At 39.6% G+C, this 23,162-nt stretch overlaps 1 protein-coding gene across 13 annotated transcripts in view; it reads left to right on the forward strand.

Annotated features, from left to right (window-relative positions):
* Positions 1 to 23,162, forward strand: part of LOC5573338 (protein groucho) — a 664,800-nt gene that overhangs the window by 377,593 nt on the left and 264,045 nt on the right. The gene's annotated exons all lie outside the window — the stretch shown is intronic.

Here is a 23,162-nt window from a genome sequence, read left to right on the forward strand (position 1 = left end):
TTTTTAGGTCACCCTTTCCCACGAAAGAGCAGCCTAACGACGAAATAAAAAAATACGGATCCAGTTTTTCAAAAGGCATGACTGGTACAATTTCCTAAAAAATATTTTTTTTCGAACATCGACCGCCTTTTTGAGCAAAGTTGAATAGCAAAATGATAACAAATCTTGTTACCTGGTTGTCATCATTTGATAACTGACTTTGTTATCACGTTGGCTGAATGACCAGCCAACATAACAAAAATGAGAACTCAAATTTGTTTGTCGAATAACAAATTAATAGCTATTTATGTTATCATTGAGTTCAAGTTGATAACTCAATTTTCATCATCATATATTTTTGAATTTCATGGTCATAAATCAAAGAAAAATTTTGAGAGATGAATGTTTTGGATTAAAATTACGCTTCAAATAAGTTTACAAAATCTTGTATGACGAAAAAACTTTGTCTAACAACAAACATGTTGAGAAACTTAATAATCTATGACTTATTAGAAGTCTTTCGTAGCAACCAGTTTGTTACTGGGGACCTAGAAGCTAATTTGTAATTAATTCTTGTACTAACCACCAATCAATCAAGACGTTTTTCAATAAAAACTTGTTCCTTGTTCTTCGAAACCACTCCGTATTTTCTCTGAACTCAAGAGGTTATGGACCCTGCACGGCGAGAATCAGTCTATGGTATCCCACAGTTTTCTGGAACTGGCTACGAAAACTGGAAGTTTCGCGTTGAAAAGTTCCTGAACTCGGTTGGTTTACTGGAAGACCTGAGTCAAGATGTTCCTGAAGCCGCTCCAGAAGCAGTCAAATTCATCAAAAAGGGTAGCAAGGCATCGAATTGGATTACTCCCAGATTCCCTTCCCTCCCAGATATTCTTTCCAAATTCCAAATTCGGAACAACTGACCACGATAGGCGGCACTCTTTGCTTCCTCACTTGAATCAAAGAGCCTGGGCTAGAAGCTGCTTCGATTTGGTGTTCGGAAAATTTGTCTAGAGCATCGAACTGATTGCTCATTTCGATACAATTATTTATTTCACCCTTGGAAGAAAGTTCGCATTCCGGGGAAGCCTCCTTTCTTCCATTCTTGCCACGTGTAGTGACAGTTTTAAAACCCACTTTTTTGGAAGGAAGTAGTGAATTCAGAGACTCACCCTTCCTTTTGTTAGTTGTTGATACCATGTTTAGTTAATAAACGAGAAAGACGTGACCTTCGAGAGGTTTTTTCCCAAGACGGTGTCCAAGAAGGATTACCACTGCTAGCTTTCGCCAACGGGTCCAATGAAAAATCGAAGGCACGGGTCCAAACAAGGATCGTAAAGGGATCAATAGTAGAAAAAATAGTACTGAAAAGTACCGTTTTCAATTTTAGCACTGAAAAGTACTGTTTTATTGCTTTAGGTAGTTTTTAAGAAAACTTCCAAGAGCAGAGAGAATTCGTGTACGCACAGCACGAAGGTACGATGCGCACTTGCAACTTCGATTGTTCTGGTCAATCACGGAGTAACATCTACGAATTGTACGGTCAGCTATGCTCATGCTCATGCTTATGCTATAATATGACAATATAGAATTCTCGATATGTATGTGATAGACATATATGTTTAGTTCTTTATTATATGGGATGCACCTGGGAATAAATTCAAGAATGTTTGGAAAACGGCAAGGGACATGATAGAGTTTATTTTACTTTTTAAAAGACTGTAGACCCCGTCATATTTAGGACATAATCTATCATTTGTCAAACTCGATAGCATTGTACAGATTATAGCAAACAGCTATTGATTAGGCCCTGTCCTAAGGTGTAGGGGAAGAGGTCCAGAAAAAGCATTATACTAAAAAAATGATGCTGGACGTTCTCATCTCAAATTTGCTGGGATCTTGATCTTTGAACAGACATGCACCCCTTCGCCACATGCAGATCAAAAGGTTAGTTGTGCAATACTCTTATTTAAGGTTATGCGATATGGATTTTTTCCATGTCGATACGAAACGAAACGATACGCGGAATATCTTGCGCTGATAATGACGAAACGAAACGAAATTTAAAAATGTTTCGTGTAACTCGATACGAAATCAAATATCTCACGGAATTTTTCGAAACGAAACGAAATTTTTGAATTTGTTTCGCGGAATACACGTTTAAGTTTTTTTTTTCTTGTCAAAAGCTGGAAATTTGACAATAGGCATAAAAACGCCTTTTTAAATCTTCTGCCATATGGAAACCTTAGCGTTGCTAAGCGGAATCCTTACATGTTTTGGCAAAACTCTTTTCTGTTTGATTGAAATCTTCTTGAAAAATTTAATAAGGTTTCATTTCAACATATCTGACACTCACACAAGGCAATGAGTGGGTTTAATTTAAATGTAACAACAACAATCTCAAAAATATTGAGAGGAGTCCAAAATTAATTTGATTTTTAGAAACGCCTTACAATTTTTTTAATCCTGTGGATGTGATGTTATGCTAATTCCATAAAACATGGAATAATGATATTCATTTTTTTTGCTGTACTTTATGCTTTGTGGCTTGAGTGAATGTGATTGGGGACACAAGTCGATAAGTGATCATGAAAACACTAAACTGAGAAGCAGACTCTGTCCCAGTTGGAACACAACGCAAGAAAGAAGAAGAAAAATAAGTAGAACAGAGGAATTACTGGAATATTTGCTGGAGTATTGAATTAAATTAAATTTTAAAAAGTCCATCAACACATACCTAAGAAAAAAATCAAGATAAATTTAAAAGAACTGCAAAAATAATAAACTCCAAGAGATATTGCGACAGCAACTTAACCAGGATTGCCTGTTGGGATTAATTTAAAAGTTCCTAATAAATTTTCTGGAAAAGCCTTGCATAAACTGTGAATTAATTCTTGGAGGGTAGTAGTAAATACTGAAGGTATTTCTATTATTCTGTAGAGCAAATACTGGAGAAATGATCCTATTCCAAAATCTGTGAAAAAATGTCTGGACGATTTCTGTAAGAACTAAGGATTGTTGATATTACCTCATTTTCAGATTCTTTGTTTAAAACTGACTACAAAATCATATTTTCACTGAATTTTGAGCCTCGAGAGCATTTTAATAAATATTTGAAAATTTCGAAAAAAAAGTTGAACCTGGACTATGTAGTCCGAGAGGAACCGCAAATAAGATTGACAAGTTCACCCATGTTCGTTCAGACAATCCGTCTTTCAATGAGCTAAATTTAATGTTTGGCTTATTTTTTTTCCTCGAGATCTAGATGTGCGAAAATCGTTGTTGCGCTTTTCTATTGTGAAATACCCTAGGTATCCCACCAAACTTGAATCTAAATCCGGAACCAATTTTGATGGTGCTTGCAATCCATGAATCAAATTTATAACTGATTTGTGATTTTTACTAAAACAAATTATCAAAATCGATCGAAAGATGGCGAAACTAGAAAATTTTGAAACTTAATGTCGGTATTGAAAAGGTTAAGACACCTTTGCCTTGCGGCATTTGGCTTCCAATACTTGTAATGATATACAGTGGCCCAATTTCATATTCGTACAGGATACTGTTTCCACATCAAGTTAGTAAAAAATTATTAAATGAAGTATTGAGCTACAAATACTTTATCCACATTGAAGGTAACAGGTGTCATCTATTGTTTGCCAATCACAAAATGTTTCCATTTACATTCATCTTTGGATTAATAGAAAAGTATTGAATTGATGTCTAAAATTCACCCAATTCCATATTCGTACACCTACCAAAATTCATACGCTCAACGTTCAAAACTAAATTTAGAAGCTCTATTTGATTACTGAAATGCTTTATTATGATGTTCAGATGTAGTGAAATACATTTGGACAATTTATTAGGGGACATATATGAAATTTAGGTAAAGTTATGAGAAATGACAGTTTTCCAATGATTTTTGCTATTAAATCCTATAATTCGAACAATAACGTTTATTTTTGTCATTGGATACAATCTATAGATTATACTCGTAAGCTCTGATAGAACTTTAGTTGAAATATATATAGTTTACAGAAATCATAAACAGTTTTATCCCTTTTGAGTTCAGAAAATTGTTGTGCCATAAGTTCATAAATCTTCTAAAATGATATTTTTAATCAATGTAAACCAAATTTTCATTCTAAACAACAGGTAAATGTTAATTTTGAATTTGTCTGTAAAAATAATTTGAACTACGAACTTCGTTTTACAATAAAGTACCCTAAACTACGCTGTACATACCTCCACATAATTGATGTCATCGTAATATTCAATTATCTTTGAAATAATATTTAAATTATACTCAAAATAGCACCCTATTTTGCAATTTATTAAATTTATAAGAAAAATACAAAATAACTTGAATGAGCAGAGAGCATTGATATACTTTTTAATAGAATATATCCTGTTGTTTTCATCATTTTAAAAAACGTTTGTGTTGCGGTTATGGCAATAATATTTATTCTTGAAATCTCTATAATCATGTTTGGTAGTAAAATGTAAATTAAAAATGATAATTACGCAATGTTTTGATAGGAACATTAACGATGGATTATGTATATACATTTAGGAGCCAAACATAAAGAAATTGACTAAAATTTTTGGTTTTGGATTTGTTATAAATGTTATACTACCTAAGATTCAAAAGTATAAGTTGTCGATATCCACTCCTAGCTACTCTAAAACTGATTATAATTTTTTGAAACTTGTGCAATATTCGCAGTTATCATTCTTAAGGAAGTGATGTTGAAAAAAATGCAATTTATTGTTCGACTTACCGAATATTTTAGCAAAAAACATTGTAAAACTGGTATTTTTCTTAAATTTACTTAAGTTTCAAATAGGTCCGCTTTTAAATTTTCCAAATGTATTCTACTGCATCTTAACAACACAACGAAGAGCTTAAGTAATCATCTAGTCCATTAAAAATTAGTTTTGTATGCTGTATATTTCTTTTTTGTTAGGTGTACGAATATGGAATTGGGTCAATTATAGACACAATCTCAATACTTTTCCATTATTCCAAAGATTTAAGCAAATGAATACAGTTTGTCATTGCCAAGCAATAGATGACACCTATAACCTTCATTATTGATAAAGTATATCGAAGTCCATGCACCATTTAATAGATTTATAGCAACTTGATATGAAAACAGTGCCCCGTACGAAAATGAGATTGAGCCACTGTATTATCAATATTCGCATTTTTTTTTAAATTGGGGGTCGTGAGGAAATTATGTCACGTTCTAAGAGGAGAGTGGAGTTGGTGGTGTGGTACAGCGTGAATTAATCTAGATTCATTTTTCGATATAAAATAATGTATGCATCTTCCTTTTTAAGGTGAATATAAATCGAAGGCATACCTCAGAATTTCAAGAGCACAAATCTAACGAACCCGACAGCGGTTCAAGCTGAACACTTGATCGATTGGCCATCGAGTAACCAACCGATAGAGTTTTTAGCTTGAATGGACGTCTGGTGCTTTATATTTGTGCTCTTAAAGATTTGAGGTGTGGCTTTGGATCACCCAAATCAACGCGATTTTTTACGGCCACAGCGACAAACAATCGCTGCGATTTCGCTGCTACATGTAGAGTTTTATGACATAACAACGAAATCGCGGAGAGCCTTAACTCATTGATGCATGCTATTAGTTTTCTCTTCTATTCTCCCGCTGTTCTTATGCAGAGTTAAAAGTGACGTCATAGCGGGAAAGCAAGAGAGAGAACTAATGCGCGCATCAATAATCTGCACCACCTGAGCAAATCCAGAACATCAGGGACTCAAGGCCCAAACGCAATGATAGCGAAACGGCAACGGAAAGCGGAACCGATTCACCAGCATGGACTACAACAAGCTTGTCGACTCAGTGTTAGTTCAATTTCATTCGTTGTCAGCTCAGTCGAGGTGGTGTGGTTCATCCTGGCGAACCGGTACCGCATTCCGTTGCCGTTCCGCTATCATTGCGTTTGGGCCTTCACGCTCCGCAGATTTTTTGACATTTGTGTACAAACAATTTTTACGATATATAAACGGATTTGCTCAAAAGGACACGCGATGTTCCCCGGAGGAAACCGTGGTTTTGCTTTCTTCATTCTTATGGAAGATAACATTGCGGTAGTACATCAAACGCGGTTGTTCCTTTCCTGGGCTATTCGCCGCGAGGAATTTAGGGCAAATGGGCGTTAATGGAAACTTTACAACGGCAGTGCAGTTTATCATATCCTGCGGACCAATCAATACTACAGTCATCCCACAGTTATGGATAGCACACAGATATCCCAGTCAAAATTTTGCTTGTTATATTTTTTGCTATACATCATTATATATAAATCAAATCACTCGTATAAAATGCATGAAAATGCTATATACACACCAAAGTGGAGGCCATATACGCACTTCCCACGACTTTTTCAGACTTTCCAAAATTTCGAAAAAAATAAAAAAAAAAGTTTCCAGCGAGACTCGAACACCAGACCTTTTGGAACCCTAACCCAGTACCATACCACTACACTACAGACCGCTTCATGAATGAGGAGTGATTATTTGCCAATATGAAAGGAAGTTTGCTCTACAACACACACGCTTTGTTGTTCTTTGAAGCCCACCGCCAGAAGATCCAACCACCCTCGGGTGGTAAATTTCGCTAAGTTATTGCGATTTCATTTGATGCTAGTCTGCATTGATATATGATCTGTCAGTTTATACAACTTGACGCGATTCTAGATTAAACTATTTACGGCATGGTTTGTTGTCAACAAAGTTTGTCGACAATGAATCGTATTGGAATTATATACAATTTGTGTTAACATTTATTCGTTTTGATTTGGCATATTGTGCGATTCTGATTTTTGACGTATGAATATGAGATTTTTGGCACACATTCTTATACGATACGTGGTTCACTGGGATGGATCAAAGTTGGATTAAACGGAGAATATCTCATCAAATAGAGTAGCAATTACGCAGAACCCATTTTACCTACGCGAACCTTAAATCTATACAGCATCGCAATCAACAATAACATGCTTAAACACATTTGTTTCATTCGTAGGAAATAAAATGTCATACATATGCCTAGAAGCGTTAATTCATATTTGTGGGGCATTGAAACCCATACCACAGTTATGAATCTAAGATAAGACGATTCCTAAAGAAACGCCAAAACGTATGCTTTCACTAGCACACCATTCGTTTGCCTCGCACATAATTTGCTGTTATAGTGTTCTGATCCATGATATGAGTCGATTTGATCCATAATACGGACCCATTTTTGACTGTAGCTGCTAGGAGTAGAAGCGAACGCTTTGCTTTTTTTGTTCGAAATTAAACTCGAATTTCGCGAAATTCCGTTTTATTCCGTTTGTTTTCAATTTTCCGTGGAAATATTTTAACAATTTGGCGAAACGAATCGAAATAGCAAAATACAAATTTCGCCTGTGCGAGTTCCGTGGAATTCCGCGGAATTTCGTTTCGAAGCGTATTTGACGGAATCATTCGGTATTTCGCATACCCTTACTCTTATTCATTAAATTTGACAAATAAGTTTCTAACCAAAAAGTCATATTTTATTGATGCTTGTTGTGGAGTTTGTACAAATTGAATTGTTGTGAAATTGATGAATGTGAAATTGATGAATTTAGTATTAGTTTTACTAAACAGAAAACTAGAACATACGTTTAGCTTATTGCCAGGCTATTCCTGATCTAACGTAAAGCTAAAGGGCGAAGGTGGCGCTGTTCTAGAATGGCGATTAGTATAATCCCAGTCGAAGTTGGTAGTGATAACTTTAGAAGAAAAATCCACACAATCATTTTACTCGCCAAGGCAATTCAAAGCACAGGAAACTGGGACACTGTCAATATTGATTTGAGTTTGCAAAACTTTCGTAACATAACCCACCTTCAATCGCCAATCGGGTGTGGCCAAAATGCAAAAAAAATATCTTTGCAAAAAGCTTCCAGTTTATAACTTTCGAAATGTTTATAAGAACACTTAGCTGAGAAGGAGGCTCTTTCTAATATGTAATGCTATAAAAAAAGAAGCAGATGGATGAGGATGAAGAGAAAGAAATTGGTTCTTGTTAAATCTCTCTTGAAAAAAAAGCAATGATCAGCTTGACCCACTTCTTATAGTTATTTTTACAAATACGACCCATCTCATGATGCAAAGCACATTTTGGCGATTATCGTTTTGATATTCCATATTACACATTTCAGAATTCTGACTTTCAATAAATTATCACAGAATCATATTGATTTGAGTCTTCCATTAATTATCATTACGAACCTATATGAATGAACACTCTAAATGCTCCACACAGCTTCTAAAAACAATATTGTACATTCATATAATGAGAATGTGTGTTATTCTGACAAAATTGAAATTTTATGTTCAAAACTGTAAAATATTTTGTCTAAGGAAGTTATTCCGTTTTTGTCAACTGAAAATTGCCTGTATATATTGTGACCATGAAAAACAAGCTCTCTAAGACCTTCTGATCCTCTGAGAACCTAATATTTTTTTAACAATAAGATGCGGTTTTTGCACGTGTAAAGATGTGACAATCAAAAGCTTTTTCTGACTTCTAGAAAACCAAATCTTTGATTTTCTTGCTCTAGTATATTATATATATTCAGCCATTCCATGAAAAACCGATCTAGTGGGTCTCCGAATTCCGTGAAAATTTGCTATTTTGTTCCTTATCCGAAATAAGGATACACGTATTTTTGGATTTTTTGATTTGGGTGACCATTTCCGAAATAGAGTGACCAGAAAAATCTCGATTTTGCAAAATTTTTATTTTTAAAATAATTATAACTTTTGAACCGTTTGACCGATTTTCAATCTTTTTGGACAAAATGAAGGCTAAAGATTTTGACTTTTCGGGAAAAATATAAAATTTCACAAAAATTGTGTTCTTTACATGAAAAAACTCAATAGTTTCCGTTTTTTTGTGTTTTGAATTTTTTTTTTTTTTTCTATCTTTATGAACGAGATTTTTAGCCCTGGGCTAGTTCATCTCGGGACCAACGGCTTTACTTCCCTTCCGAAGGAAGTCGTCACTGAAAATTTTTTGTGACTATCTCGGGGATGGGATTCGATCCCAGGTCCTCGGCGTGAGAGGCGTGTGTTCTAACCACTACACCAGATCCGTCCTCTCTTGTGTTTTGAAGGCCTCGGGACCAAAGGGGCTATTGCTGCTCTCATTTTTTCTTAAAAGTTCAGAAAATTTTACGTAAACTGTCAAATTTTCAGCGATGTATGTTTTTTAGTTTTTGAGATATATTTTTTTGAAAATAAAAAATCAGTCATTTTTCATCGGCACACACTGTAGATCTCAGCGCATTAGATTTGTAATGTTTAAAAAAAATCATAACTTTTGAACAGCTCAACCGATTTCCAATCTTTTTTTATGGAAATTTGCACGGAATTCGGAGACCCACTAGATCGGTTTTTCATGGAATGGCTATTTTAGTAAAAATGTTTCAGAATTTCTTGTACAAACAATTGAGTTAAGTTCTTACAGATAATTTCAAAAGAAATTATGCGTTTATTTACAAATTCGGCTGGCATCTGAGCTCAACAAATATATGAGCCATGTTATGAAAAACAAATAATATCTGAGTTTATTGGTAGATTACTGAGGAAAATGCTTCATGACAATACGTTACATTGTATGCCAAATATATGGGGATATACCCCATTACCCTTACCCGTTACAAACTCTAAAATTATTAGGTCTATGAAATCTTGTAACCCTCTTTTGTAAATATGATTATTTACGTTTCATACAAAAATAAATTTTAATTTATACCGGCATTAAGTTGAATAACTGTATTCTAGCACCAAATTTATTTTAAGCATTATAATTTTTTGGGTTGTTTTTTCTCTAACATCGTTGAAGTTCTATATTGTAGTTTTATACCTTTTGCAGAGTGCTGGAAAATGTTTTAACTTTTTTAATACCGAAAATGGTGATAAATCAGTCAAAATCGTGATTTGTTTGATCTCAACTGAGAGATAAAATTCATAAATACTATAAATTGCTCTAATGCGTTCACCATCTAAAGTAAGAAATTCATCCGTTTAAGGAGAATATTTTTTAATGTGAAAGGTATTTTGTGCTTTGTTTTGTTTGATACAGTATTAAGAATGATATATGATAAAGAACGTCTAATTCTATTTACCGTAACCTTATATTCTAGAGCACCTTCTAATAACTCAAAAAAAAAAATGAACAAAAAATATACATATCGAATTATGTCCACTAATTTGAACCAGTACATCCTATGTGAACCAGTCGGTCTATCATTCGAACGCGGAGTCAAACCACCGAGGACACATCATCGCTATCGTTCGGACTATCTAATCCCAACGCCAGTGGTTGGGCCCTACCTACGCAGAACATGCAGGGCAGCGATGTCTATGCTGGCATGGCATCGTCGTCCATCCATCCGGGAAGGCCCAGGAAGCAGCTGCGTAAATACATATTACGGAAATAATAACAAGGTCCGATGGTCGTTTCTCTTGCGCTGGAGCTTGGGCTGGGATATCAGTGCAAGAATTATCCACCCGAGGCCAATTGTAGCAGGAATTCTCAGTACAAGTTGGAGGATCATTTGATAAATCGATGACTGAGCAATGTGCATTGTTTGCGGTATATTAGTGAGAGTATCTAGAAAGGTTGGTTTGCGATTGTGTAGGAATGGGACAGAAATAAGTGCTTACTGGAACATTGGATTAGAGTGGGCAAATTACTTTCATTTATTTAGTACATTTATATAGTATCTGATGAGTAGGTGGTGCTCCTCTGTATTATTGATTGGTGTATTACTGTCTCTTTAGAAAGAGACATGGAATTGCGAAAAGAGACGCGTTAATGGTTAGTACTCGGATTCACATTGGCTTTCTATTCCGCAGAATCATAAGGTGTTCTGTAGCTTGGTTGGTTCAAGCGGTGGTCTAGCGTACACGGAGTCGAAAGTTCTAGTTTCATTAGAATGCGTATTTTTTTTTCGCAAATTCGTGTCTCAATTTGTCACACTGTGCCTTCTGATAACAAGTTTCCAAAAAGTATGTCTTAGACATACCAGCAAATCTGGTATGTGCCAGTAAAGAGCAAACATTAATTAATGAATAAAAGTAAGGAGCGACACTATTTCGTCAAATAAACTTTTAAGTTTAACTCTTTTCATAAAGAAAGAAAAAATATTAACATTGTAATAATTCAATTTATTGAAAATTTCACAAACTGAACCATTCCGCCACCGATCCATTCAAGTCCACCCATTGCAGTTTTCCAAACAATACCTTCCAACTCAAATTTGTTAACACCCTATAATGGGTACCTGGTAGAAGAATTGGCCAAGCTCAATTCGGAACGAGCACAGTCATTTGCCACAGTCTGCCCGAAATTCCACCCAAGCAAACACCCATTCCACCTTCCCTCTGGGGGTTGGAGCTCGGGTGCCTAAACCTAAAAAGCGAAAAACCAACCCCCACCCAACCCAACTGGCTCGGTGCAATAACAATAATGCGAGAATGTGTACACCCAATCTCCTGACCGCAACCGTTTACCACAGTTTCGTATTTAAAGCTGTTTTCGGTGTAAATTTTCCCCTTGCACTACCATCGAGAGGAGCTGGCCACCGAACCGAAGTCGGAACAGTTGTGCGGCACACCAGCACCCAGCTGCTGGGGGAGTTTGGGGTTGACCCCTACCGTTTGAGCACAGAGGCTACGGCAACCAAGTTCTCTAGGTGCCGGTTTTCGATTCGTCCGGTCCGAGTTCGGTATAAAATGCTCCAACATCCTTTTCGCCGTCAGTGTCGGCCAGAAGCAGAAGAAGAAGGAGGTAACGAAGCGAAGTTGATTGTTTGAGTTTAGTACTAGTAGTTTGCTTGATGCCAGGGTGCAGACACGGAACCACCTCCGACCGTTCCGTCCGGCCAACCGACCGCACTCTCTCTGGGAAGCGTGCTTGGACGTTTTTCGAAACGGCCACTCGAACTCAAGCTTGACAACGTATCGGGGAAAAATGGCTCCCTGGAAAATTGTTTCCACTGCTTACCCGGTGCACGCAGGGGTAATGTGGGTCAATAATTGCCAAAATTGTTTGCTTCCCTTGATGGGCTTTTCTTTCCATTTTTCTTCTTCTTCATGGCATTACGTCCTCACTGGGGCAGAGCCTGCTTCTCAGCTTAGTGTTCTTATCAACACTTCCACAGTTATCAACGTAGAGCTCTCTTTGACATAGTTGCTATTATCGCATTCGTATATGGCGCAGTCCACAAATTACGTAACGCTCTAGGGGGAGGGGGGGGGGGGTAGGCCCAAGCGTTACGACTCATACAAAATTTTGAAAATTTTCATACAAAAAACGTTACGAAGGGGGGGGGTCAAACAAATTTTAATTTTAGCGTTACGTAATAAATGGATGCCGCCGTGATATTTTATGCATAGGGAAAAATAGAAAATTTCCATTTCAAAAAGATTCTGGATCGACCGGGAATCGAACCCAGACACCTTCAGTATGGCTTTGCTTTGTAGCTGCGGACTCTAACCACTCGGCAGGAGATTCTGAGTGCCCGAACCTATGCAGGTACTGTCTATAGCAACCATGTCCTGACAGAAACTGCGTCCGGTGGAAGTTCACTTCCCCATGGTTTCTAGATTGGTATCTGACACATTGCGTATTAGCCGATGGGTCCATCTACCCTTAGTGGAGTTATCCCATTCCTGCTGCCAGCTTCTGAGCGTTTCCTCTTTACACATGTCGCGGACTCCTCTGGTACCCCTTAGGTTGAAACATTGAACATCTTCCTTCCTCATTGGATACCGTCCGGTATGCACTTGCTACTCTTAAGCACATTATCCTGTACGTGCTCTCCAACCGCTTTAGATTTCTGCTCGTTCAAAGTGCTTTTGACCAGATTGGCCCTCCATACCTTAGTATGGATAGCGCTTGCCAGTAGCTTGCGTTTGCTGGCAATTGCAGCAGAGCTGTTAGACATCATCATTGAAAGTGCCGCAATATAGCCGTAGATGCCCTTTTACAGGCATGTTCATCGTGGCTATGAAGCTGAGCTTGTTATCGATCATTACCCCAAGATGCCTAAGGGACTTAGACATCCATTCCTCAACTATAGAAATAGAGTGCGCTGCTGTCAACTCTACTTCCTCCATCGATTCACCATAGACCACTAGGGTGATATCGTCGGCGAAGCCAACAATCTTAACACCCATCGGAAGGGGCAGCCTCACTACGTCATCGTACATGGCATTCCATAACAGCGCACCCAGGATTGATCCTTGAGGTACTCCCGCGGTAGTTTGAACGCTTTTCTGTCCCTTCTCTGTATCATACAATATAATCCTACCATCAAAATAGCTTTCTAGAAGCATAGTTGGATTGCTACTCTCAATGTGAGCAGACGTGATTCTACTATACACCCGAACTTCTTATCTTTCTTTCAAGTAATTACCGCAGATATCCTTAAAAGTCGGCGCTGGTGCGCCTGTCGGTTGATGCACCGTCGCGTTAAACCTAGTAACAGACGGTGTAATCAAAATGACTTCGCGTAAAATCCGGGAAAACACGTTTCGGATCGATTTCTCGAACATACCCAGGAAACCGTTCTTCAAGGAAGTGCATAGCTTCGTCGCGCGCGAACTCGGTCTCTCAAAAGAGAAGCTACTACGTATCCAAATAAGCCATGTGTATGGATGTGCGTTTGTACAAACGGTGGATAACGCTACTGCCGAACAAGTAGTAAAACTACATGACAATAAACATGAATACGAGTGTAACAAAAAGAAGTATCGTCTCCGTATTCTGATGGAAGATGGGTGTACACAAGTTAAACTTCACGATCTATCTGCTGATGTAAGTGATGAGCAGATAACACATCACATGTCACAGTATGGCGATGTGGTGTCAATACAAGAGCTTGTATGGAGTGATGACTATGAATTCAGCGGGCTGTTTACAGGAATCCGTCTCGTCCGAATGGTATTGAAACAACAAATCAAATCCTACATAAACATCGGACCAGAAAGCACCTATGTGACTTACTCTGGACAGCGTGCAACATGCCGGCACTGCGGAGAATATGTCCACACCGGCATTCCTTGCATTCAAAATAAAAAGCTTTTAGTGCAAAAAGCCAGTGTGAATGAGCGACTAAGGTCTGCTAAAACAACCTCGTACTCCGATGTTCTCCGGAAAGCTCCGGTCCGTTCCTCTTCGACCAACAGCAACACGCAGCGTGCCGAAAAACCGGCGACGAAAAACCAATGTCATAATTCAGAGAGCCTTACCGTCGTAGAAACTTCGGCCACCAAGCCGGCTGAAAAAGATTCTGCAAATCCACAGCTGGACATTTCTCCCTTCGGTAGTCGAGAATCTTCTTCCTCTTCGCAGAAAATCGGAACAACCAACGCATCTAAGCTGATGGACCAACAAACACAAGCAATGGATTTCTCACTGGATTCCGATCTCCCACTCTTCAGGGTTCCAAATAGGATTGGATCGAAGGAGACTATAACCGGCGGCAAACACAAAAGGGATGACGATAGCGGTACTGATGGATCATCTGTGTCACAAACTAGAGAATCGCGACCACGTACTAGGAAATCCTTCCTGAAGACACCACGATCAGAAGAACAATGAATTTTTTCTCATATAATATAGCTTCTATTAATACCAATACAATATCCAACACCACTAAATTAAACGCACTGTAGTCTTTCGTACGTCTACACGATTTAGATATAATACTCTTACAAGAAGTTGAGAACGACCAACTAGCTATTCCTGGCTACAATCTTATTAGTAACGTAGACCATACCAAACGAGGTACAGCGATTGCTCTAAAAGCTCATATTCGTTTCTCGCATGTGGAGAGAAGTTTAGACACGAGACTTATAACAGTTCGTATAAACGACTCTATAACTCTCTGTAATGTATATGCTCCCTCGGGCACGCAGTGTCGGAATCAGCTTGAGTATCTGTTCAGCAATTCTCTTCCACACTATCTATGACAATCCACCGAATACTTGGTTATCGGCGGAGACTTCAACTCTGTGATAGAACCAAGCGATGCGACAGGAGAGAGTAACTACAGCGGAGCTCTTCGTAACACTTTACAACAACTACAAATGATCGATATTTGGAACCCGTTGAGCAGAGGTCGAAGAGGATACACGTATTTTCGCCACAATACCGCTTCAAGAATTGACCGTTTGTATGTCAGCAGTAATCTCCGGAGCCAGCTTCGTGTAGCTGATGTGCATGTGTGTTCATTTACGGATCACATGGCACTAACTGTGAGATTGTGCCTTCCGCAGCTCGGCAGGTAACATGGCAAGGGGTTTTGGTCTATCAGGCCGCACATACTATCAGCAGACAATCTGGAGGAATTTGAGCTCAAGTGGACGTATTGGACCAGGCAAAGGAGGAAGTATAATTCGTGGATGGAGTGGTGGATCCACTTCACAAAACCTAAGATACGGTCATTCTTTCGTTGGAAATCGCGTGAAAAATTCATGGATTTTCAACATCAGCAGCAGATTTTGTATGTCCAGCTGAGAGAGGCTTATGATGCGTACTACGGGAACCCAGTGATGATTGCGACTATCAACCGTCTAAAAAGTGATATGTTACTACTACAACGCAAATTCTCAGAAACGTTTTTCCGGATCAACGAAGACCACTTCAGAGGAGAACCTCTCTCGGCTTTCCAGCTTGGGGAGAGAAAACGTAAGAAAACCACGATTGAAAGCTTAATAACGAATAACAACGAAACTATCAACGAATCTGAAAGCATACAGCAGCATGTGGTGGGGTACTATCGGACTCTATTCTCGCAAAGTGAAATTGATGAAGAGAGTCGATATGATTGCGATAGGGTGGTCCCAGAAGACAGTAATTTAAACCAGGAATGTATGGATGTAATCTCCATAGAGGAAATATTTATTGCTTTAAAGTCGAGTTCATCAAGAAAATCTTCTGGAGCTGATGGTATTCCTGTTGAATTCTACTTCAAAACCTTCGACATAATTCATCGTCATCTCAATTTTATCTTGAATGAGGCAATTAACGGCAACTTTCCTCCTGAATACGTAGAGGGAATCATTGTTCTTGTAAAAAAGAAAGGAAACGACAGAACGATTAAAGGTTATCGTCCTATATCACTGCTTAATTGTGATTACAAGCTTCTTTCGCGTGTAATCAAAACTCGTCTGAACCGCATTTTACAAGCACATTCCATTCTGAGTCCAGCGCAAAAATGCTCCAATGGGAAAAAAATATTTACCAGGCCACACTGTCAATTAAGGACAGGATTGCTTACTATAAGAGAACTAGGAGATGCGGAAAAATAATCAGCTTCGACTTAAATCACGCGTTTGATCGTGTTGACAGACGATTCTTGTTTCGGACGATGGGTAACCTTGGCCTGAACCCCAGATTGATAGATCTGTTGAAGACAATTGGAAGGCTTTCCACTTCGAAAATGATGATAAATGGACATTTATCGCCATCCTTCCCTATCGAAAGATCAGTTAGACAGGGTGATCCTTTATCAATGCATCTTTTTGTGATGTACTTACACCCCCTCATCTCCCATCTTCAACACATCTGCAATGGACCCGACGATATGGTAACCGCCTATGCTGATGATATAACTGTCGTCACTTCATGTCCACAAAAAATCGAAAGTATGAGAAACGCCTTCAATCTCTTTGAACGACGAGCAGGAGCAATGTTAAATCTGCAAAAAACGTTCTCAGTTGACATCGGCCAGATATCTCCAAGGAATCGTATACTCGTTGATTGGCTGAACACAGACAACAAAGTGAAGATTTTAGGTATAGTCTACGCAAACTCTGTTCGTCTCATGTCCAAGTTAAATTGGGACTCTCTCGTTTCCCATTTTGCACATCAACTATGGAATCATCGCACGTCACTAATAGTGACTCCAAACAACGTACACATTGCAAAAATGACTTCACTAATGGGAAGCTTCATCTGGAGTGGGTATAGCACGAGAGTACCAATACATCAGTTATCACTTCCCACTGAAGAGGGAGGATTAAAACTTCAGTTACCCGTATTCAAGTGTAAATCGTTACTGATTAATAGACACTTGCGAGAAAGTCAAGATCTACAGTACTTTTCAACATTATACAGCCGTGAAAATCCACCAAATCTTCAAGCTCTGCCGACAAATTGTCCTTGTGTGAAACTTATCTGCCAGGAGTTAGCATACCTTCCGCCACCGGTGCACGATAACATGTCAGCAGTATCCCTCAATCAATACTTTGTGTCGAAATCCGACCGGCCAAAAGTGGTACAAGAAGACCCGAATTGCAACTGGAAAGCAGTGTGGAGGAATATATCGGATCGTCGACTAAGCTCTTATGAGAGGAGTATGTGGTTTCTTCTGGTGAACAAGAAACTCATGCATCAAGATCTGCTGTTTAGGATGCAACGAATCGACACACCATCGTGCCAGAACTGCAACGCATCAAGGGAAGACCTGGAGCATAGATTCTCAAGCTGTGTTCGAGTCTCGACAGCGTGGGCGGTGTTACAGCATAAGTTGCAACTCATTGTACCTAATAAAGTTTTCTCTTTCACAAATCTACTTCAGCCTGTATTGCAAGGCATAAGACGACAAGCAAAATGTAAACTTCTAAAAACGTTTATTCAATATGTAATATTTGTTAACAACAACGATAATGTTATCGACATCGATGCGTTAGAATTTCATCTAGACACTGAAGTTTGAAATACTTGAAAAATTGTAAACCTTTCAAAAATACATGACAAAATAAACCATTAAAAAAAAAAAAAAGAAGCTTACACAACTGCACCGGTACCTTGTGGCGGTGAAGCGCGTGTGCTATTGCTTCCCACCTTGCCCTGTTGAACGCATTCTTCACATCCGGAGTGACAACCGCGCAGTAACAGATGCCGCTCCTTTTATGCTCGATTGCCACATCAGTTGTCTGAACGACCGACTGGATAGCGTTGGACAGGCCGTCCGCACTCTCCGTATACGGTACTAGCCTGTTGAGAATCAACCTCTCCAATGACATGCCCGTCGTATCTAGTAGACAGATAGGTCTATACGCCGACGGGTCACCTGGTGGTTTCCCCGCCTTTGGTTGTAGCACCAATTTCTGTCGCTTCCATATATCCGGGAAGATTCCTTGATCTATGCAGCGTTGCATCGTGGTTCAGAACATGTCCGGATCCGCGTTCATTGCCCCTTTTAAGGGATACCATCGGGTTCCGGTGCCTTGTTTGACGCGAATGATTTCACGACTTCTGCCAACTCTTCGTTCGTCACTCCCGCCACTTCTTCTCCATCATCTCCCGCAAACGACGCTGGGGGCCATGGGCTTATGGGATGGTGCGGAAAGAGTACATCGATTATCGATCGCAGCAATTCGGGCGACTTCTCTTGGGGCGCTATGGCACCTTTGGTCTTAGCCATTACCACTCTGTAGGCGTCACCCCATGAACTCAAATTGGCACTCTCGCATAGACTATCAAAGCATGTCCGTTTTCGACTCTTGATTTCCTTTTTGAGAGCCAACTTTGCCTCTCTGAATGCTGCACCACGTTCTTCTCTTTGTGCTTCTGTGCGTGCGCGTTGCATTCTTCGTCTGGCCCGAAGGCAGACTGCTCGAAGATTTGCAATTGATTCGCACCACTTGTACGCCGGCGGCCTGTTCTCTCTAGGAGGGGCTTTTCTTGGCATGGAAGCATCACACGCTCGTGATATCACAGCAACTAGCTCTTCACCGTTTGGGTCCAGAGTATTCCATTCGCGCCTCAAGGCTTCAGTGAATACTTCGCCGTCGCGTCCTAATAATTTAGTAAACGCTCATACTGTGTGAAACTTGAATCTACCGACTCAATCTTTCGAGTTAGCTGAAGTCGCAAAGAAGTTCGCTTACACTGCGGAACATGTTTTTGTCTCAAGAATCAAAATACCGCTTTTTACGCTGAATCCATCGCCGTTTTCAAAAATATTATAGCACGTCTAGTTTTTGAGATATTGGCTGTTAAAAACGCAAAAATTGACTATATTTGCCAACTTGCATGCAAGTTTCCCAGCTTCCCAGCGGAATTTATTCACCTAATTTGCCACAGAATTCAATTTTTATGTGTACAATACAAATTAGCAATGTTCATAATACTGTCTATGCTTAAAAGTATTTTTTTTGTGTTAAGACGCTCATCGTGCAACTTGTGCTGACCTGCATATCGCGGACCTCAGAAGGACATGGTTCTTACCCTTAGGAGCAGTGATGAATCCAAACAATCCCGGAAAGGTACGATGCAGCAGGGAAGGTTTCTGGAGTTTCGTTGAATAGCGTCTTGCTTGAAGGGCCGGACCAGCTTACATTGTTGCCGGCTGTACTGTTTCGCTTCCGGCTATATTCCGTTGTCGTCAGTGCGGGTACAAAGCAAATGTTTCATCAAGTCGGAATTCGACCAAACAACAGAACACCCTGCGCTTTTTGTAGAGTGGAAAATCTGAGGGACCTAATGCGTTTGCTCGCCGGCATCGTCACAGTGTGTGCAAAAAATGAATGCCATGGAACACCTACAGCAATATCTGAGGGCCGTCGAAGGGATACTAAAGAGCCACTATGTAGATGACTATCTGGGCAGTTTTGGCAGTGAAAGTGAGACAAAGAAAGTATCAGTATCAGTACGTTTGGTCCATCATTACGGTGGATTTCATCTACTAAACTGGAGGTCGAAAAGCGAATGTGTCACGGCAACATTTGGTGAATCAGCGAAGGAAGACAGCATAAATCTTTACCTGGAATCTAGTGAACATTTGGGTCAAGTACTCGGAATGCTATGGTCTTCAGACTTCAGACCTGCATGTGTGAAGAAGTCAGACAACTTCTAGGTAACGGTACCCGCGCAATGAAACGACAAGTACTGCGGTGCGTTATGTCATTGTTCGAACCCCTGGGGCTCCTGTCGTATCCACGGGAAGGTGCTTATACAGGACATGTGGCGAACCGATAGGAAGTGAGGTGAAGCAGTAAGTGAGGAAGTCATTGATCACTGGATTCGCTGGACAAAAAAAGTCGAGTTCGTAGCATCCACAATGGTGCTTGACTTCACGTTTTTGTTGACGTCAGCGAAATTTCTGGCTCATGTGCAGTGTATATCCGGAAGGCTGCCGGAGATGGAGCCTTCCAATGTGCTCTAATCTATGTCAAAACCAAAGTTGGCTGCACTTAAGCCTATGTCTATTCCGAAATTAGGCTGTGTGCTTGGTGCTCGTCTTCTCAAGTTTGTACAAGATAACCAGCCTATCGCATTTTCCAAGAGGTTCCTGTGGACAGAGATTACAACAGCGAGATCATGGATAAGGTCAGATTCGCGACATTACAAACCATTCGTAGCTGACCGAGTAGGAGAGATACTGGAGGGTGGTGGGTTCCATCCAAGCTAAACCCCGCGAATAAAGTCACAAAGTGGTATCGTGGACCATACTTTAGCTGGGATAGTCAATGGTCTAACGGACCAGAGTTCCTGCGACATCCCGAGGAAGCTTGGCCTAGAAAAGACGACGCAATTGGGTCAACAGCTGAAGACATCAGACCTTCAGTATTCTTCCATTTTACGATTGATTCGACACTGTACTTTGAACTTTTTTTTTTATCGTGGAACAGATTGCTGCACACTATAGCCTATGTTTTACGTTTCCTCTTCAATGCCGCCTTCTGTTCTGAAAGCTACGTGGATCTCTAGCACAATCTCAGTTGTAAGCGCAGAGTGCACATTTTGGAAACTTGTACAGTGAGAAAGTTCTCCTGATGAAGTAGTCACCCTCGAGCAGATATGCAGAAAACCCCATTGATCGGAAAAGCAACCTTTTCAAGTTGATGCCAATGTTAGATGAAGCCGGATTGTTTCGGCAGCAAAGCCGCATAATAGCCGCGGCCTACGAAGGCAGGTATTCGATAGTTCTGCCATCGAAGCATCTAGTTATTACCCTCTCAATAGAAGGTTCTCATCGTCGTTATCGCCATAGAAATAACGAAACTATCGACAACCTCTGACATATTTGCCTCCGAGGAGTCAGAAGCTTTGACACCAAATCACTTTCTTCTGGGAACGTATAGTGGAGCGAAACAGAGCGTAGGTGAATCCCAATAACATCTACCCGATACTTGGAGAGGAATCCAATGCCAACCAGTCATCCGAGGACAACCAATATGGTTTGACGAAACAAGACCCTTGCAAGTCGGCGACCTTGTCCTGGTTGCAGACGACGGTAAGCGCAGCGAGTGGGTACGAGGAACGGTAGCTCAGATATTCGAAGGGGACCGGTTGCCATGTGCTACAGAAATCACTGTGAAGCCTTTCGTTTCCTGTCCTAACACCAAGTGATTTTGTGTAGCTGAACTGCAATTTTGGTCGCAATTTAAAAAAAATAGAGTCTATTTTGAAGTTGTCCTCCTTTTATTATATAAAGTAAAGTGGGGCAAAAGTTCGAGTTGGACTTAAACTTCTTTTCATGATTTCTAGCTCTATTCAAAACTTAACAATTGTTATTGTGTTATAACTGGTGTTTCGAATGCTATTGAAGTAATAGACTGTTACTCTAAATATTACAGAAATCGATTGAGATTTGTAAAAGTAATGGCACTTTGTAATTTGGAAGTTATGGCCACACCGGTGGGGCAAAAGTTCGTTAATACAGGTTTGGTCAACAAAATTTTAGCCAATGTGTTGAAAGTTCACTGTGTGGTATTTATTTCTGTTCAACTGTTATTCTGCTTTTCTGTAAATATCGATTATTCAACCAAGGGTCAGCTTTTGCCCCACCTTTCACTACAACAGTATCAAAAATCACAATTTGTGAAATTGTGAAATAATGGCCACGAATTCGCTCTACTAACTCTTCTGTGCCTCGTGCAAATTGGTGAAGGCAATATGTGTGCGGGAAGAAAGGAAAGGATACGAGGATCGATTTGAACCGTAAATAGACGGAACGGGTTGCACAGTTTTATATAAACCCGGATGTGTCCGCAGAGGAGAGGGAGGTCGGAGGTGGGAAGATCGGAAAACAATTCCTGCCAAGTTAGTGCACCTCCGGTCCGGATTGGACGACGTTGGACTCAGGATGATGATACGAGCGGTGGGACCGTAAGGGTGTGGGAGTTTCCTGTTTGTCTTGTTTGTCATGTCCTGTTGCAGGTTCGCGACTACTCCGAGGACAACGATGGAGTGAAGGAGAAACAAACTCGACCAATGGATTACAACAAAATTGAATTGTGATTATAGCATGATAATAAATATGTTACAAAGAACAAATTTTGTTTCATTTTGTGTGAAGCATAGTTTGTTATATTTTTGTGTAAATTATAACATGTTTTGTTTCAACATTAATCAATGTAAATGAAAATTTGTTATATTTTTTGTTATTCAAACTACTAACTAACCAAAATTATAACATATTTTGTTAGAAAAAAGTGCTTAGTGCATTAAAAAATCTGTTACAATTCTATTATTATTTCCTAGTCGGGTAGGGCCAGGTATGGACAAGTCACGTAGAGTGAGCAAAAATTGATACAGACTCGATGTTTGCGGTGGGGTGCTTTAATGTGTTGAACGATCCTTGGTAGGGTGGTTGGAGTTGGTAAAAGGGAATTGATTGGAACCGGGTACGACGACGTTCGGAGCTGATGGTCCGGAAGTACAATAGCTCCTGTGTGCTGCAGCAGTAGGTAGCAGTTGGCTCGTTCTGAACTCAATGAAGCGATAAAGAAATAAGTAATTTATTGAATTTGCTCTTTTGCTTTTTGCGGTGCTATTTGTACTTGGGGAGTGCGGTGTGCTGGATTTGAGATTTTATTGGATTAAATTAAGAAGTGGGTTGAATAAACTGTAGAGTGGTGTCAATTAATTACTACAAATATATGTAACTATAAATTGAATATGAAATTCAAATATTCACCGGAACTCATGAGTATACATAAACGTTCACGTGTGCCTTCATGATTATTTCCTGGAAATCCTGGGTATTGCTTCCTGCTCCTCTATGTTCCTTCGCCAATGATCTTCAATCAATATAGTGTGGTAACTACAACATCATCACTAATATTCCTAACTCCAGATACCATATGCT

This window comes from Aedes aegypti, chromosome 3 (genome assembly GCF_002204515.2).
Source record: "Aedes aegypti strain LVP_AGWG chromosome 3, AaegL5.0 Primary Assembly, whole genome shotgun sequence".
Lineage (NCBI taxonomy): Eukaryota > Metazoa > Arthropoda > Insecta > Diptera > Culicidae > Aedes > Aedes aegypti.